The sequence below is a fragment of the Rissa tridactyla genome, chromosome 1 (genome assembly GCF_028500815.1).
Source record: "Rissa tridactyla isolate bRisTri1 chromosome 1, bRisTri1.patW.cur.20221130, whole genome shotgun sequence".
Lineage (NCBI taxonomy): Eukaryota > Metazoa > Chordata > Aves > Charadriiformes > Laridae > Rissa > Rissa tridactyla.
Genome location: NC_071466.1, coordinates 63,848,293 through 63,866,727, shown reverse-complemented (window position 1 = coordinate 63,866,727; position 18,435 = coordinate 63,848,293).

The window sequence follows — 18,435 nt, the reverse complement described above, 5'->3', positions numbered from 1 at the left end:
GGTAGTACAAGAGCATTTGTATTTAAAACTGAGAACATTGAAGAAACTAAAAAAGAGGTGTTTCAGTAGGTTTAAGTGTTTCAAAAGAGACTGATGGTTTACACTTACCCCAAATCCATACTTTTCATAAGTTGTTTCGTTAGTATTATAACTATTTATCCAGACACATGCTAAAGCTTCTTAGGATCAGCTAAATATTAGTGTTTCTAGGCAACACTTGTCTTTATATTTACGCTCTACCTATTCCTTATATCCAGCTGTGCTCCAGAAAGGACCTCCATATTAAAATCATGGTCCTCCTAAATTTCAGTAGTGCAGGGTTTCATCCTCATTCCTGAAAATAAAAAGGAGAACATTTATTACTAGGTTATTTTCTACTGAGTGCCTCATATTTATCCTGAGACTAGCAAGCATTTCCTTTATTTAACTTTTGCTGAAGTGGAGGAGTCTGGACTGTTAGGATGGAAGAGTGCCAGGGTTGACAGAGCGTCCCTGGCAGGTGGTAATAGCCTGTTGTCATATGGAGGAAATCTGACTACTGTTCAGCCCCAGTCCAAATTGGCGATCTAAAATTAGGCATGAAAGTCACGGAAAATCCTAACAATGTGTAAGAGATGCATATCCTTCATGACAGATAAATGTGATTATTCAAAGCTTAAAGAATAAAATCTATATTTAATTCTACATTGTACACTCAGTCTCAATTCAGGAGCAAAACTGAGAGTCCTGATCCTGACACTTGAACTTTTTTAAACGAAAAAATAAAAAAAAAAACCCAAAAATAAAAAACAAAAAACAGAATAATGGAGAAGCCTTGGTCTCTTTTCCCTTTGTTTCCTGGTCAAGATCTCGCATGCCCTTCCTCATAATTAGTTTTCAGTTGGGTTAAATCCCACCCCCCAATGAAAAATTAAATGAATCCCACCCCGCTAATGAAAAATTAAAAATGTGAGGCTGAAAATTGGGTGGAAGCACTCCTTTGGGGGCAAGCATTACCTCTCAAGCCCTGAAAGAGTACAGGCATTGCAACATCTCTGAGGCTGACCACAGATTTCTAGCCTGAATTGGGCAATTCATGAAATCTCTCTGGCTCAGACACAGAAGGAGAAGGCCTCTGAATAACTCTGGGACATAGGCCTTTGTGCCCCAGCGTACACTCTCATGGCAATTTAGATTGAAATAGAACAAGGTGATTGCAGTCCTGCTCTAACTTCCTCTCCCAACCTTCCATTTGCCTTAACCGTGGTTTGACAATGAGTTGAAGACTGCAGTAGTGACAGAACTGGATGAAACAAACTGTCTGTAAACTGAGTCTACAAAAATGTGATTTGTTTTCTGTCTGGGTATCTTTCTGAACCAGCTCATTTAGTGTCTGACATACATCTGGTTGAGGCACAAGGGAATGGTGTTGCCAGGTAGAGCTGGAGAAGGAATGTGACTGCAGAAGGCGCAACTTAGACTGGTTTATACAAGAATGTGTTTTTAATGCTTTTGTATATAAAATGGTATGATGCCTGCTTATCAAGATTGCTGTAAGAACCAGTTCATGCATCACCAGTGATGCACTTCGAGACCTCAAGATGGAAAGCAACATATCTGGAAAGCATTCTTTCCAATTGTATTTTATTGAAGTTGTTACTTTATCACAAAACCCTGAGATTCTCAAACCTTTGTTCACATTTATAGCAATCTATTTTAGGAAAAATAACAGGCAAACACATGACACATCACTACAAAACCAAACAGAATAAATCACATTCTAAAGGAGACTGCACTGAAATGATCTTATTTTGAACCTTGTCCCTTGATTTTTGCAGCTTTGTTAGCTCCAGCATACAGAGTAGTTTGAATTTCCCTGTGGCTCAGGGGTGCCTTTTAGCAGTTTTTTTTTTTTAGGTTCTGTCTTCATTGAAAGTCTAATGGGTGAACAGCAGTTAGCATAGGACCTAAATATCACAAGCCCACAGGGGCAAATGACTCACTACAACTATAGTAAAAAGGTACTTAGGGAAAGAATGACAGGCTCTTCCTAAAGAATGTCAATAATGCTTATTACAGCCACACTATCTCACTGAACTTTTTCTTTATTTGTTTTGCTTGCATTCTGGGATGTAGAAAAGGTTAAGGGAGAGACTGCAAGCTTTGGTCATTTAACATGTTATGTTAAATAAATAAATAAATGTTAAGAGTCTAAGATATTCCTGAGAGTTCAGATCTCCTATTGTGGCCTGTGCCTGCATTTTTCAGTGTCTAGTGTTTTTAATACTCCCATTATTTTACGTGCAGCTTCAGCCATTTTTAAGCACTTTGATTTCTGAACCAGTGGAAACGCCTTCAAGGTGTCTTTAGATGAGCAATGAAAACCCCAAAGAATTCATGATTCTTACTGACATGAAAAAAAATGAGGGTTCCTGACTACTCTCCATAGCAGACAGGAACTGTATTCTGGATCTAGCTTCACAAATGCACGGAGTGGGATCAAAGGCAGGTGAACTGACAGGGCCCTCCTTGGACAACAGTCATTGAAGAAAGAAAGCCACTAAAGAAGCAGCAACCAAAGAAGAAGCCTTTGGAAAAGCAAGCTGACCCATTGCTCCTTCAGCTTTTATACTGAGCATGGCAGATAAGGATGGAATATCCTATTGGTCAGTTTTGTGTCACTTGATCTGTTCACTCCTCCCCACAGGTGCAACCCCTCCATGGGTCAAACAACCAAGTCAGATGACCCTTGTTGCCACAGCAACAAGTAAGAGCAAGAGGCTCTCTCACCACAGGAAGTTGGCTCTGTTCCACCCCAAACCAGAACAGGACAAAATTTATGTTCTTCTCAGAATCAATTTTTTTCTTACTTATAATGTTCTTATATTCATGTAGAAGGTCAAAAGTAAAGCTTACATAGTTTACATTCATAACAGAATATCTAGATACTGTTCCTTGAACACCCACAGACATGGTTTAGAAGAACCACAAGTTGTTCCAGCTGGAAGTGAAGTGTTATTAGGATTTAACAAATTGTTCGACACTACCTTCCACTCAGCCAATGTCCTGGTTCACTGAAAGTGGAGTTTTGTCATTACTCTCTACCAAAGAACGTGAAATTAATGACCAAAATGGAACACAATTTAAGATGAAAAAATTTTATCAAAGAAATTCTCTGTAGAAGGAAGTGCCTAAAAAGGAAGACAGCAAAAGTTCTTTTCCAACCTTGTAGCAACTAACTGGGATGAACTGAGAGGCAGTGTGAGAAAAAAATTTGCTTTGTAACATTTACATGTACCTACTTATATCCTGATCAGTAAGAAATTGCTGGGACACTGTTCCTTATAGAAGATTCTATTTGTTACAACAATATTGGAAATGAATATTACAAACATGACTGTAAGAGTAATATTACTGATTTCATGTAATGGCCAAATCAGTTCAGTATTTCATGTGATGTCTGAGAAGAGCAGTCAAATAGTACAATGCCTAAGCTTGCAAATATTTCACATGATGTCTGAAACTTTTAATTAATTTGTGAAGACAACGACGAAAGTAATTTCATGAATCAAATAAGAATTTTCAAATAATGTTTTCATGGTATGGTCTATCATATACGCCAAATGCCTGTGAGCTCACAATAGAGAAATGATAAAAAAATTACAAGATAAATGAACAATGCTATGAAAATAAATAAATTTAAAAATCATGGGAAAAATAGTGCAATTGAATACAATGAAATAATTGCTGCTCTTTTGCCCTGTTTTGTAATATCTATGCATGAGCTTAATTGAACTATTTTATTTCAATTTACAATATTAGAGCTTAGAATTCACATATCATGTTTGAAGAATACCTGGAAACGGGGACTGTGTAGGTATTAAGGCAACAACTACTGCCATTTCTTGTCTATTGCGGGATAAGCAATAACATCAGGAGCCTTGTTGGACTGGCTTAGAACAAAACACCACCCCCAACACACACACAATTCAGTCTTCTTTTCTTTTTTTTTTAATATCTGTAAAGAAATTTGACAATCATGAAGAAAAAAGAGAGACCTGTCATATAAATAACCGTTATGCAATCTAAATATTATTTCCATCTTTTCTTAATGGTGGTCATTTTACAGTAGACTGGCGTGGTCATTGAAAATAGTATTCCAATATTCCAATGTGTAGTAATTAGTGTAATTCATTTATGTTGAAGCTTGCTTTATCTTACGGAAAGCCACAGTGACAGTAGAGAAATATGTTGAAGTAACCCAGATACTCTGCTAAAGCAATTTCAGTCTCAGAAGACTGTTAGTATAACTGGGATTGTTATTCTCTACTTGATCATGAGTCTCAGCTTGCAGATACTCCTTTAGCAATGAGAGAGCAGAGATTAAATTGGCAGAGAAATAGGAAGAAAAACAATCAATGAATTAAAAAAAAACAAAAAAACCAACTTGTGCTTTTTAATAAATGTGCTAAAAACATAGTGCCACTGAAACTTCAGAAATGAAAAGGCTGTATCTAATTACTTTGAGTGGGTGAGCTGAAGAATGGAGAAAAAAATTACAGAATGCATTTTGCGTTCAGGTAAAATCGTTGATGTTTATGTGCTTAACGGCACTTTGAATTTCCTGTCAATTTTTGTTACTAAAAGTTTAACCATTTATGTCTGTATAAAAATGAAGTAGAACTTGGCCTTTTAAGGTTGCTTTAACGTATTTTTGATGTTTAAGTGTTGGACTACAGAGAATTAGCATGGTAATGGCTGAGATTTGGAAATAAGATAATGAGTGCTTTGGTACCAAATAGAATAAACTTTGGAGAATGATGAGTGATAAGAAGTGAAGGAAATCAGAAGGCATGAGAACTGGACTGTGAATGCAGAAAGTCTATTATTGTACAGTCCGTCTTCAGAGACTGTAGGGTGCTTTTAAATAGGTCCATGAGAGACAAGAAACCAAACCGGAGTCTATTGTTACAGGCTTCAAATTACCTTTGGAGTTCGCATTTCTGTAAGAAAAGAAATCAGGGGTTCACAAGCTGAAGTTATACATAAAAGTCTTACATTTTGCAATCAACCAAATGATATGGTTGGTTCTTGTGCTTTTTTGACAGGTGATACTGAAGACCTAAGGAAAAAAATGCAGTAAATTTATTAAAATGCTGGGATTTTTACTATTCCCTTCTCCACTGGAAAACACTTTTAATACTTCTAGCATAGAGTATAATTGCTTTTGCATTAAACTGTCACAGTCCTGCTTTTCAGGTATACCATAACAGTAATAGCAAGATGCATTTGCTTAAAATCCTGGTAAATTATGCTAAAGTTTCCCCCAAAATATATTTATTTCTGCAGTGCTCCACTATTGCAAATCACTTTAAAAAAATAGTTAATACCTTTACTGCTTTTGAAGTATATTTCTGAACGAGTGTGTTATAATGCAGGCCTAATACTGCAAGTGAATAGGTAATACAGGTCTGTGATTCTGTCAGTAAAAGCATAACACAAAGGAGGTGTCATGTTTGTTGATTTAACTCTGCTAGCTTTAGCAGAATTATGCTAGAAAATTGGACTATGTAAATATGCCAAGACATCAGTTATACATAAAAGGCAACAATACAGTTGAAGACTTTGGGTAGATGACCGATATCTCAGCAAATTTATAGATAAAATATACTTAAATTGGTAATGTAGTTTCAAAAAAATCAGGAGGAACCCTCTACAGCTCTGTCTTTCGACAGTGTGGCAAGATCATTCCTGTGCTCTTGTCTCTTAAGCACTTTCTTTGGGGGCCTTAGGACTTTAATTTTCCAGGATTATTATTCAAATACTGCATGAAATTCTATCTGTGAGCTAACCATCAAGCAAGAGACAAAGTCAAATTGTCTTTGTGTCCTTCTTCTTTCTCCCAATTCCTCCAGCAAATCCACTATCGTATGGATCCATCTCTGAACTACTTGGTAACCGGTAAACAGACATGAATCACTTGCAAATCTTTGGATGGAGTCTTTACCAGTAAGTACTCAGCAATTCAAGAGTTATGAGGTCAGTTATGCCCACATGCATTTAATCATCAAATTTGTAAAAAATTAAGCATTGTGAGACTGTTCTGACCCTGTGGAGAAGAAGTGTGAATCTTGTAGCTATGCAATACCACCTGCCACGCAATTCCTACAGTAGCTTTCAAAGTGAGAGAGAGGTGACTGTGGCCCTGTTTTGCTTTTTGTTGGCCTAAGCATACCTGTTGAAGTACTTTTGATTTCTCAGGTGCTTTTAAGTGCTAAACTACAATATGATTTATAGCTATGTTGTCTGTCTTCCTCTGAGGAATCTGCCCCTAAACCACAGCCTGAAGAAGGCTTCTGCATTCGTTTAATTTGAATGGGTTTTGAGAAGTTCCAGATGGCCCCAGAAAGCAAGAGTGGCTTTTCTCCCAGTGCTGTGAAACATGACTGTACCTAATCTCAGCTAATGTTGTTAAGAAAGTTTCCTCGGGTACCGTGCTTTCACTATGCATACTATGCACATGTAAGAAGAATTTGGCCTGAAAGAAGAATTTGTCCTTCATTTGAAAGTGTTTTCTTTCTCTGACTTCAATCTTCCTGGAATTCTCTTAAGTATTGGTTGGTTTTCAGAATTTATGCCTTGCTGACAGTCTTTCTAGGTGAGACAGTATTGTTTGCATGTGATAACCAATAAAAGGTAATATACCTGACAACATTAAAGCATAAAGGGGAAGGATGTAGGTTTTTATCGAATAAGTCCTTTCATTTATATCAGATACATCCTCTGGAACCACGCCCAACCTCCTTGAAGGTCCTCTGAAATTAATATTCCTCCTGCAAACATCTGTAGTGGATAGGCTCCTGCAGATTATGAACCATATAAAATACAGAGGACTTTGATGGCTTTGTCCATTCTGGGTTAGAAACTCCTAGACAGTGCTATTATGCATTCTACTGCCTGTATTTCAGGTGATAGATGAAAAACAAGAGAATGTAAATGATCTCGCTGAAATTATCATGGCCATCATGATAATCCCATTTACCTAATGGTTGAAAATTAAATAACAAGCTCGCAGTGCTGCTGAGTCCATGTGTCCATGATCTCTGGAATGTTTTCAGTTTTATATGAAGGCTGTGGAAGTCTCATTAGCAAAATTAGTCACAAGTTTCTGCTTTGTCTAGGTGTTCTTCTGACAACAAGTTCTGTCTTCTCCCCACAAGTTTAGGTTTTTGAGCTCCTTTATCATAATGTCTTTAAAGTGAACTACTTCTCACACACAAAAGAATATGTAAGGAAGTAGGAAATATCAAATAAATTAATATCAGAGGAAGACAGAGATCTGCAAAAAGTTCTGATTTCTCCTTATGTTTTTAAATTAAACCCATCTGTGGTGAAGAAATAGGGAATGTTATCTAGTGTCAAAGGATATTGTTCAAGAAAATGGTGGATAGTGAAAGCAAGGCTTGTTACATTAGCTGGAACTGTGCCTGAATTAGAGTTTACCCTACAGGACTAACTGAATATCACAGAGCTACAGGTAGATACCGCAGTCTTTGAATATGTAAAAGGTCATCGCTGTTACTCATATAGTAACATCCAAATTAGAGTGTCAGCAACCATCAGTTTTGCCACTAATGTCTTACTAATTGGCCGTACAAAACAAAGCAAAGCAAAACAAAACAACTAAGTTCAAAAAAAGTAAACTTTTTCCTTTATATACTGGTTTTATTGTCTACATTTGCGGAGACATGAGTGAGGTAATAAAAATGGATTTTTTTCTTTAAAGTAAGCTCATTTAAAACTCTTGTTTACTTTGCTCTTAATCTATCATAATACTCTAAGAATCCTTAGAAGACTACATAAAATATTTGGTGTCTTAAGGGAATAGTAGTTGAGTATGAGTTTTTCTCAAAGTTATTAGTTCAAATTTATCATAGGTTCATAATAAACCCTAACTCTTTCCCAGGCTTTTTAGGTCTTTGGCCTTTAGAAAAGAAATCATCAGTCCTACAATGGTTCCTACTGCAGCATATGGATATGTCTTTAGTGACTTGCATGGCACAAGGAGAGAGGGGCTGGGGTGTGATTTCCCATGTTCCATCATGGCTTTAAGACCGCACAACCACATCACATATTTGTCAGAAATGAACTTCATGCCAATTGTGAGTACCGGGTATATGGCCATGAGGACACCCACAAGCTCCAATAACCCTGCCCAGCCTCACCTCGGACCCCTGCCCATGGCTCAGAAACACTATTGCAGCTTAGCCTGGGGCACCCAGTCAAAGTCTGAGACACACCATAGGCAGGTCAGCAGCCAGCCTCATCCCCTGCTGCTGCTGACTTGGATAGACAACCTGGCATAACCTGTGACCTAATCCCTACCCTTGCCTTTACCTGCTGGTTGTAGGCCTGTAGTGGGATCTGTTACCATCACCGTCACTGTCCTGTCATTGCTTCCCCTGTGCAGGTGCTATGGGACTGTGCACTGCCAGGGTGGGGTTGCTCTCCTGCTTGAGAATGAGTCAGCTTGTTTCAGCCCCCAGCTCATCACCCTTTGTGGAGCATCCCTACTCTGGCTCCTTCTTGATGGGAGGCACCTACCACATGTCTACATCTACGAGGTGTTAGGACACAGATATTTTTTTCCAACTGTCCCACATCAACTTGCCATTGCTAAAAAAATCCTGAACATGTGTAGAACACTAGATGCTGGATGGATGTGCATTCTATTTGCCCTGGGGTGCTCTACCTAGAGTTTTGGTATGTGACTTATGTTTGGTACTAGTGGGAGAGGAACAGCCTTGAACGCACCAGTCATCACCTCAGTGCATACCACGCGACTAACTACAGATATGAGATAAAACCATCCCAAAAAGAACCTTTCTAATTTGCTAACATAGGCAGACTTGTGAGGTCCCATCATGAAGGCAGTCCAAAATTGTAACTGTCATCACAGCAGTTAAGACAATGATGAAGAAGCACACATAACAAAGTGTGATCTGATTCTTTGACATAGGAGGTGAAGAACTTATCAAGGAAAAATGTGTGGCTTTAGATGTGAACAGATGTAGAAGTTAGATGTGCTAAGGTCCACCTTCCTGTAATTTAAATGAGACTATACCCTGTGCCCCATGATGGGATGCCCTATGATACTGCTTTTCCACTAGCATGCACTTTGAGGGATAAAATAAAGGGTATATTTTGCAGTCAAAACCTGTTCATTCAAACTACAAGTTTATCAATGAAAATGCATACTGCTACTTAAGTATCTCTTATTCCTACAGAATGAATATCAAATTGCCCTGCTTACTTGAACCTTCGCAGCTCCACATAAATTCTAAGAGGGTTCAGTTACAAGGGACAAGGTTGAGTTTTCAGTAAGTCTTCCACTCTAATGTGCACATTCCTGCACACACTTACTTCATCATAGCAGGCTATGCAACACAGTACCCAGCTGAATAAAAGAGACCTTGAGATGAAGGAATAAAATGGTTGTATGAATACTTTGGCAAATATGTGCACAGCCACCTGACTACATGATCTATGAGCACACTTCATACAATTCTGATAATGCATCTGTCTTCAACCACCCACAGAGATTTTCTGAGGTGAGCTGCATTTTGTATCTTTTTGTTTAACAAAGATCACACAGTAGTCAACATACTATCACAATCATGAGACTAAATCAATGTGTGTCTGACCTCCCAATGCCTATCCTTTAGCTTATTATAAACAGCAAAGAAAGATGTGAAGCTGGAGCAGTGTGAGATGGTCTATTCACACTGTGCTCTTTTATACAGCGTCTTCACCTGCTGTTGTATGATTTTCCTTAGAGTGGTGATAGTGTTAGACATAGAAAAAAACTTAAACTATTTAGTCACTTGATAAAAGCCTACAAAATTCTAGAACAGAGCAGTCTCGCAATGCAGACAAAACTTGTAAAAAAAAAAAAACCAACCGTATAAAAGAAGGCAAAGCACAAAGTCAGTCATCTGATCTGCCTTGCCAATCCTTTAAGTAACATATAGAAAAAATTATTAAAATCTAATATTGAAAGGGAATTGATGTTTTTACTGTGACATTTACAAATAGTTTCAACTTCATAGGTCTGGTTGTGAAAGGAATCTCTAGAGAGGGATAGTCTTGATACGAGAGAAAAGCAGCCATTCCTTTATAAAGTATAAACCCTTTTAAGGTTTTTTGGTTGTGTCTAGACTTACCTGTTCAGGTACACTATGTAAAGCCTCAAGTAACCTTCCTCCTCCCCCTCCCTTTCCACCCACCCCTCTCCCACCCTCAACTAAGCATAACTGTGACTGTACCATCAAACCTTATAGAATCACAGAGTGTTTGAGGTTGGAAGGGACCTTTGGAGGTCATTTGGTCTAACCTCTCTGTTCAAGTAGGGTGACCTAGAGTGTTTCCTGATGCTCTGATGGAACCTCTTGTGTTTCAGTTTGTGCCCATTGCTGCTTGTCCTGTCACTTGGCACCACTAAAAAGTGTCTGGCTCCATTGTCTCTGCACCCTCCCTTCAGGTTTTTATATACATTAACAAGATCCCCTTGAGCCTTGCCTTCTTTTCTCTTCTCAGGAGAAGGTAAGGTCAGCCTTACCTCTGTGCCCAGTAAGAACATGGAACAGATTGTCCTGGAAGATATGTCAAAACATATGGAAGTCATGGAAGTGACTAGAGACAGTCAATATGTCTTCACCTAGGGGAAATTGCGCCTGATTAATCTAGTGGTGATCTACAATGGAGTGACTGCATCAGTGGACAAGTGGAGAGCTATGGATATCATCTACCTGGATTTCTGTAAGGCCTTTGATATGATCCTCTACAATGTTCTTGTTGCTAAATTGGAAAGATATTTGTTTGATGGATGGACTGTTAGATGAATGAGGAATTGGATGGATGGTCGCATACAAAGAGTTACACTCAATGGCTGAATGTCCAAGCGGAAACCAGTGACAAGTGCTGCCCCTCAAGGGTCCGTACTGGGCCCAATACTATTTAATGTCTTGATCAATGAGACAGAGTGGGACTGAGTGCACCCTCAGCAAATTTGAAGATGACACCAAGCTAAGTGGTGCAGTTAGTTCGATAGAGTGAAGAGATGCCATTAAGAGGGATCTTGGCAGGTTTGAGGAGTAAATCTGTGTGAAAACATCATGATGTTCAACAAGGCCAACTGCAAGGTTCTGCACCTTGGTTGGGGCAATCCCCAATAACACTACAGACTGGGGGATGAAGGGGTTGAGAGCAGCCCTGCAGAGAAGGACTTGGAGATACTGGTGGATGAAAAATTGGACATGGCCAGCAATGTGTGCTTGCAGCCCAGAAAGCCAACCATATTCTGGGCTGCATAAAAGGAAGCGTGGCCAGCACATCAAGGGAGGTGATTCCTCCTCTCTAGTCAACTCTCATGAGACCTCACCTGGAGTACTGCATCCAGTGCTGGGGTCCCCAGTACAAGGCAGACATGGACCTGTTAAAGCAGGTCCACAGGAGAGCCATGAAAATTGTTAGAGGGTTGAAACATCTCTCCTGTGAAGAAAGGCTGAGTGATCTGGGAGTTGTTCAGCCTTGAGAAGAGAAGGCTCTGGGGAGGCCTTATTGCTGTATTTCAATACTTAAAGCGGGCTTGTAAGAAAGATGGAGAGAAACATTTTACCAGGGCCTTTAGTGACAGGGCAAGGGGCAGTGATGAGACAGGTTGCCCAGAGAAGTTGTGGATGCCCTATCATTGGAAATGTTCAAGGTCAGGTTAGACATGGATTTCAGCACTCTGATCTAGTGCAAGATGTCCCTGTCCATGGCAGGGGAGTTGAATTAGATCATCTTTAAAGGTCCCTTCCAACTCAAACCATTCTACAATTCTGTGATTCTATGATTCTATGTTAAACATGATTGGACCCAGTATCAACCTTTGGAGTACACTGAGATAGTACATACTTAAACATCTTTTCTATGAGTATCTTATGGGAGATGGTGTCAAAGACCTTACTGAAGTCCAGGTAGATAATATCCATTGCTCCTCTTTCATCTACTAGGCCAGTCATTTCATTATAGAAGTTTCTCAAGTTTGTAAAACATGGCTTCCCCTTGGTAAATCTATGCTGACTACTCCTGATTAATTTTGTCCTTGGTGTGCCTGTAAATGGTGTCCAGGATTCGTTGCTCTGACACGTTCCCAAGAATCAAGTTTGGGCTAGCTGGCCTGTAGTTCCCTGGGTCCTCCTTCTTGTTCTTCTTGAAGATAGGAGTGACATTTTCTTTCCTCCAGTCTTCAGGAACTTCTTCCAATTGCCATGATTGATCAAAGATTATCAAGAGTGGCCTCACAATTACATCTGCGAGCGAGCTCAACACTCATGGGTGCATCCCATCAAGGCCCATGGACTTATGTATGTCCAGTTTGCTTAACTGTTCCCGGACCTGATCCTCTTCCAACAACGGTACATCTTCCTTTCTCCAGATTTTCCCCCTCGTCTCTGGTCTTCCTAGTAAAGACTGAGGTCTCCAGAATTTCCTTTCTATGAGAATAATTGTGAGGGTGAGAAGGAGACTGAACTCTCTCAGGTCTAATTCTCACACCAAGGCTGAGATTTGCCTAAAACACAAGTATAGGAAATGGGAAATACTCCTGGGTGCCCTAAACTGGATGTACAGCCTAAACTAGATGTACAGCCTAAACTAGATGTACAGCCATACTGATACTACCCGTTTTCTGTCTGTTGTTTTCATGATCATATCCATTCCTCTTTGAGTCATTTTGCACAAGTTGTGTCACTGGAAACAAAGCAACAAATTGAGTTTGGGTTTTTTGGTTTTTTTTTTTTTTTTTTTCTGCATGATTATTTTGTTTTCAGTGACAAGAGAACTAAGCCAAGTCTTTAATATGTTAATTTCTTTTTTTCCCATGCTCTCTTAGCAGTGTTCCCCTAAACTTTGACAAATTCTCTCTAGTGTTCCTCTACATTTCCTGCTGTTTTCAGGACTCTCAGTAACTGTTTCTCAGCACTTTCATCACTCATGTTAATTGGATATTTTTTGTCTGCCTCTCTTACAATACTTTCTATGAATGGTCTTTTTGTGAACAAGATTCTTACAAAAAGCTCTGAAGAATGGATGGCTTAATCTATATACTTAATATACTCTTCAGGAGAGGATAATGGCATTGATAATCTGTTATCACCAGTACCTTTATGACAATTTTTATGAGATAGTCCAAAACATGGTGATACTTAATCTCCCACAAACAGCTGGCAAGAAGACAGCATGATGAGTTTGCACTGCCAAGGTGCAAAGGATGTATTACTTTCCAGAGAAAGACAGAATTCACTTCCTTTTGTTATTTTAAATAGTACTGTCAAAAGATTTGAACAGGTAGCAGGCAATGTTTATGTCATAAGGAATAAAAGAAAAAAATTCAGAACTTTTTTTTTGGTTATGTCTCAGACATACTACTTCAAACTTTTTTGTCAGCTTATTACCAGCTGTTAAAGGATAAACTTTTCATGATCCTCAGTTGTCATGCACTAGAAGTAAATACTAATTTTGTTTTTTTCAGTGTTTGGTTTACATTTAGACTGTTTATCAGTTTCACTAGAGGTATTCTTTTTCCTGTTTTTTTTTGTTGCTTTTTTTTTCTTTCTCTTTTTTTGTAGATTTTTAGAAGGGAAGATGTTCAATGGTTTAAAATTTCATGAAGTAATACTAAAAAGGCTTACCTTTCATATAAACAAGTGCAGCTGTGTTGACTGTAATATCATGTTCCTCACTATAATGTGATTTTCATTGTCTTGTGGTAGGTTTGCCTGGTTTTGTTTTATTTACCTTTGACATTCCAGTATTTTCTACATTACTTGATAATCTCAAATTGTCTCAGAAATTCAACTTTTTTTTTTTTTGAAGGAAGACATTTAGTTAAATTATTACAGCAAATATGAATGTCTTCATCTAAACAAAGGTTTCACACTGTATTAAAATATTAATTTACTGAATTATTGAATATATTTAATATTATCAACAAAAAGCATTTAATTAGAAACCCTTCAAACAGGTTTAGGGTTTTATCATGTACGTGGCAAGAAACTCCAATGAAATAATGACCTAGGGATACACTGATAAGAATTTATATTAGACTTTCAGTACTGCAGTGAGTGCTACATGATTTTAACAGCTTTCTAATAACGCCAGTTTTTTGGTTTTGTTTTTTGGCACTGCAGTGCCAATTTCTGTTATCAGGATTCAGCATTGAAACAGAAGGTACCTTCTATCTTGGAACTTTTTTCAACTCATTGTTTAGTGTGCATTGGTTTTGTTTCATTTTCAAGGAAAAAACACAAGATCAAAACTATCACCAACTTTTGGTAATCTTAGTAGACTTAATGAGATAAAGAGAATAGGCTATTTCAGTTGGAAGGGATCTACAGGGACCATCTAGTCCAACTGCCTGACTGTTTCAGGGCTGGCCAAAAGTTAAAGCATGTCATTAAGGGCATTGTCCAAATGCCTCTTAAACACTGACAGGCCTGGGGCATCGACCACCTCTTTATAGGAAGCCTGTTCCAGTGGTTGACCACCCTCTTGGTAAACAAATACTTCCTAATGTACTGTCTAAACCTTGCCTGGAGTAGCTTTGAACCATTCCCGTGTGTCCTGCCACTGAATACCAGGGAGAAGAGATCAGCATCTCCCTCTCCACTTCCCCTCCTCAGGTCACCCCTCAGCCTCCTTTTCTCCAAACTTGATGAGCCCAAAGTCCTTAGCTGCTCCTCCTAGGACATTCCTTCCAGCCCTTTCACCAGATTTGTTGCCCTCCTCTGGATGTATTTGAGTACTTTAACAATCTTCTCAAATTGTGGGGTCCAGAACTGCACACAGTACTCCAGATGAGGACGCACTAGTGCTGAATACAGCAGGATAATCACCTGTTTTGACTGGCTGGTGAAGCTGTGTGTGATGCATCCCAGGATGTGTTTTACTCTCTTGGCCGCCAGGTCACACTGCTGGCTCCTGTGGAGCCTGCTGTCGACCAGCACCCCCAGAGTGGAGCAGGGGGGGACAATCAACTCCCTTGATATGCTGGCCAGGTCGGGTACTCATGAAAATGATGTACTCCAGGTGGGGTCTCATGGGAGTGGAGTGGAGGGGCAGAATCACCTCCTGTTGGTTATGCTTCCTTTTATGCAGCCCAGGATGCGGTTGGCTTTCTGGGCTGCAAGCACACATTGCTGGCTCATGTCCAATTTTTCATCCACAAGTATCCCCAAGTCCTTCTCTGTGGGGCTGCTTTCAGCCCATGCATCCCCCATAAATGTGTCGGAATTCACTGGAACATCCAATGACAACAGAGAAGAAAGGCATATTCACTGGATTTTTTGATGGTCTTAACTACTCCAGACTGCACTGCTTACTGTAGAGGAGTTGAGGGCATTACCACTGGTTGTTCTTTCTGTTATTCAGATGGCTGATGACAGTCACAATCCACTATAACAGACTACACAGTAAGTGAATATTTTCATCCTTAAGAGGTAACTGCATAAAAGACAAGTGACAAGAGAGAGATAAGACTATGCAACAATCAAAGATAAAGTTGACAAACAGAAGCATATGAAATTGTTTTCTTTTTCTTTCTTTCTCTCTCTTATTTCCTCTTTCTTTCTCTCCTTTTCTCTGCTTCTCCTTCCTTCCTCCCTTCCCACTCCTTAGCTACACTATACGTGTTTATGTATTAATGCTCTAGGCCAGAGAACAAGTGATTTAGCCCCCTCAGGTGAAAACTGTATGTACAAATCTAGGTTTTCTATGATCAGTTCGAGCAGATAGTCTGCTAAAACATCACTGTGTATATAGAACTAAGACAGCTATATTTGTACTGTACTCTTTTAAAGTATAACTAAAAACTTTTTCACTGAAAATTAAAAGAGATTTTTACACTTGTTTCAGTCTGACTGTAAAGATTTTAAGAGCTAGAGCTTCCAAAGTGGACAGCTTTTCATTAGTGATAGAAGATTATTTTCCATAAGAAAACAAACAAAAAAACCCCACATCTGCATACAGATTTTCACTTACGTATTCATACACATCACATACCATTTATAAACTATAAATGATAATTATCATGACAGAATCCTACATCAAAATTTTTTATATCTGTTTTCTTATATGAGGAAAGGAACAAAACTTTGAGAGATTATACTGTCTGTGACTATGCAGGAAAAAGTCTAGAATTCTATTTCTTCTATTTAGAAAGTATTGTGTATAGCCTATACCCTTATAATGCATTTCTCTCTTACAATAAAAAGAAGAAAAAAAATAGAGAAACTGAATAACCTCACCTTGATAAGATCTGATCAGCCAGACGGGGCAGAAGTGTGACCATATCTAATATGTAATCTCAGCCATCTTGACAGTTAGATACAGTTTAGAAATAGGGCTACATAGCGACTTTGAACCAGCCTGATCAAAATTCCTTACAGTGGAGAGTACATTGAAATGCTGTACCTCCTGTCATTGCTTCAGAAGCAAGTTCAGTCTGACTTCCCTTCTAATAAGCCTTGGCACAGCACCATGAAAGAAGAAGGGGCCAGCTGTATTCTTGGTATAAAACTCCTGTGAAGCCAATAAGGATACACCAGGAAGACATTAGACTAGAAGGTGAAATCCTGTCTTTTGTTAATGCTGAGAAAATCCTACAAAAGACAGCTGGGTTACACAAATATTACTGAAGTAGACTAATTTTCCTTGTTTGGTATTTTACTCAACAGTATTAGAAAAATAATGAACAAGAAAGCAAAAAGTTCATTAACGTGATACACAAATCAAGCTCCTAAATAATATTTATTTTTGGATTTTATATATCAGGTGTGACCATTCTTACAGTAAAAATGAACTAAAATCAACCTGTATTATTCCAGCATTATTTAATAATTAGCAGTCACTAAGCCTAAATTTGTATGTTTGCAGTGTAATAGAATCAGATCCTCTAAAGAGATTTGTATATACGGCAGTCATTTCTATAAATCATAGTTAACATTTTTCAATATAGTATATAAGGTTCAAATTTTGCACCACATTAAACACCTACATAAAGAGGAATTATTCTGAAATCAGGTGATTACACCACAACCACATATAAGTCTGCAAAATTCTGTACTTTGATGGACAAGCCACGTGGTTAGACATTTGTTACAACATGATAGGTAATAACTGAGAAATCAGTAAAACTGTGCTGGTTCTTAAAGTTTGTGGCATGTTTAAATATTCCACTGAATCATGAATCCATGAATCTTCTATCTGTCAAAGCATGTATTTCTGAATCCTAGTTGTAAAGATTTTAATAGCACAGGACTTATTCACACCCAAATGCATATCTGAACACATGATTCTTTTAACTTCCCAGTGGAGGACAAGGAAAAACTACTAGCAGAAACCGAAACAGAAAATCTATAATACTGTGTCACTCCAAACAACTATTAAGACATATCATAGCTGTATGCACAAGAGGAGAGAAAGCCATCTTACAGTGTAATCAAATTACAGGACTGCACAGCTGCTTCTATCAGGACCATAAATTACAATCTACAATCTGGATGTATTCTATTCATGATATATACCACTGTTGCAGGGAATTTCCCAGTTGTTTTAATAAGATGGCTAACCAGAGATTAGCCTTTATCATTTAAAATTTTAATATGCTAGAGCACTAGCCAAAAATTAATGCAGATATAAACGTGTGTTTCCAGCATTATCTCACATTAGAGGGTTAATTACTTACTTGTTCTTAATATAGAACTGCATTCAGTTGCTAAGGAAACCAATGATTTCTTCATGTCTACAAGTACTTGAATCATGTTTTGGTTTCTTTGTTTTCAGGGCTGTTTTCTGGGAGGTTTTGTTGTTGCTGCTGTTGTTTTTCACTAATGTTAAATCAGAAAAGGAGAAAGAACACCAAGGCTTAAAAATGGAAAATGCAGGCTGACCTAGTAATGGCCAGATTTGTGGTGGTGAGGCAGAACAGTGTGTTGCCTGTGGGGAAATGAGTTGTAGGCTCTGCCTTTAATTGTTTCCTCCCAGAAAGCGAAGTTAGAAGCAATGAACATGCACTGACTTCAGACCCCGAAACTGGTGGTGACTCACCTTCAGACAGCTCAAGCTAATCTGCCTGTTGACTATAGCTAATCACCTTTCCTCTAACATTCTTCTTTGGGTGTTAGATGTGACAAAACTATGTACATCATGGTGGAAAAAATTCAAGTTAGCTCCAACTGCAGCACATCTGGAACCATGGAACCTGAACATAGAGAATAATCCTGTGACACCCACTCTGGTAATGTGCAAATTATCTGAAACTCAGAAGTAGGTCATAAGAATATGCTCTACTGCATCCACCTAAATCCTCCTTAGACAGTGCACTGCAGGCTACTAACCAGAAAGATCTGATTC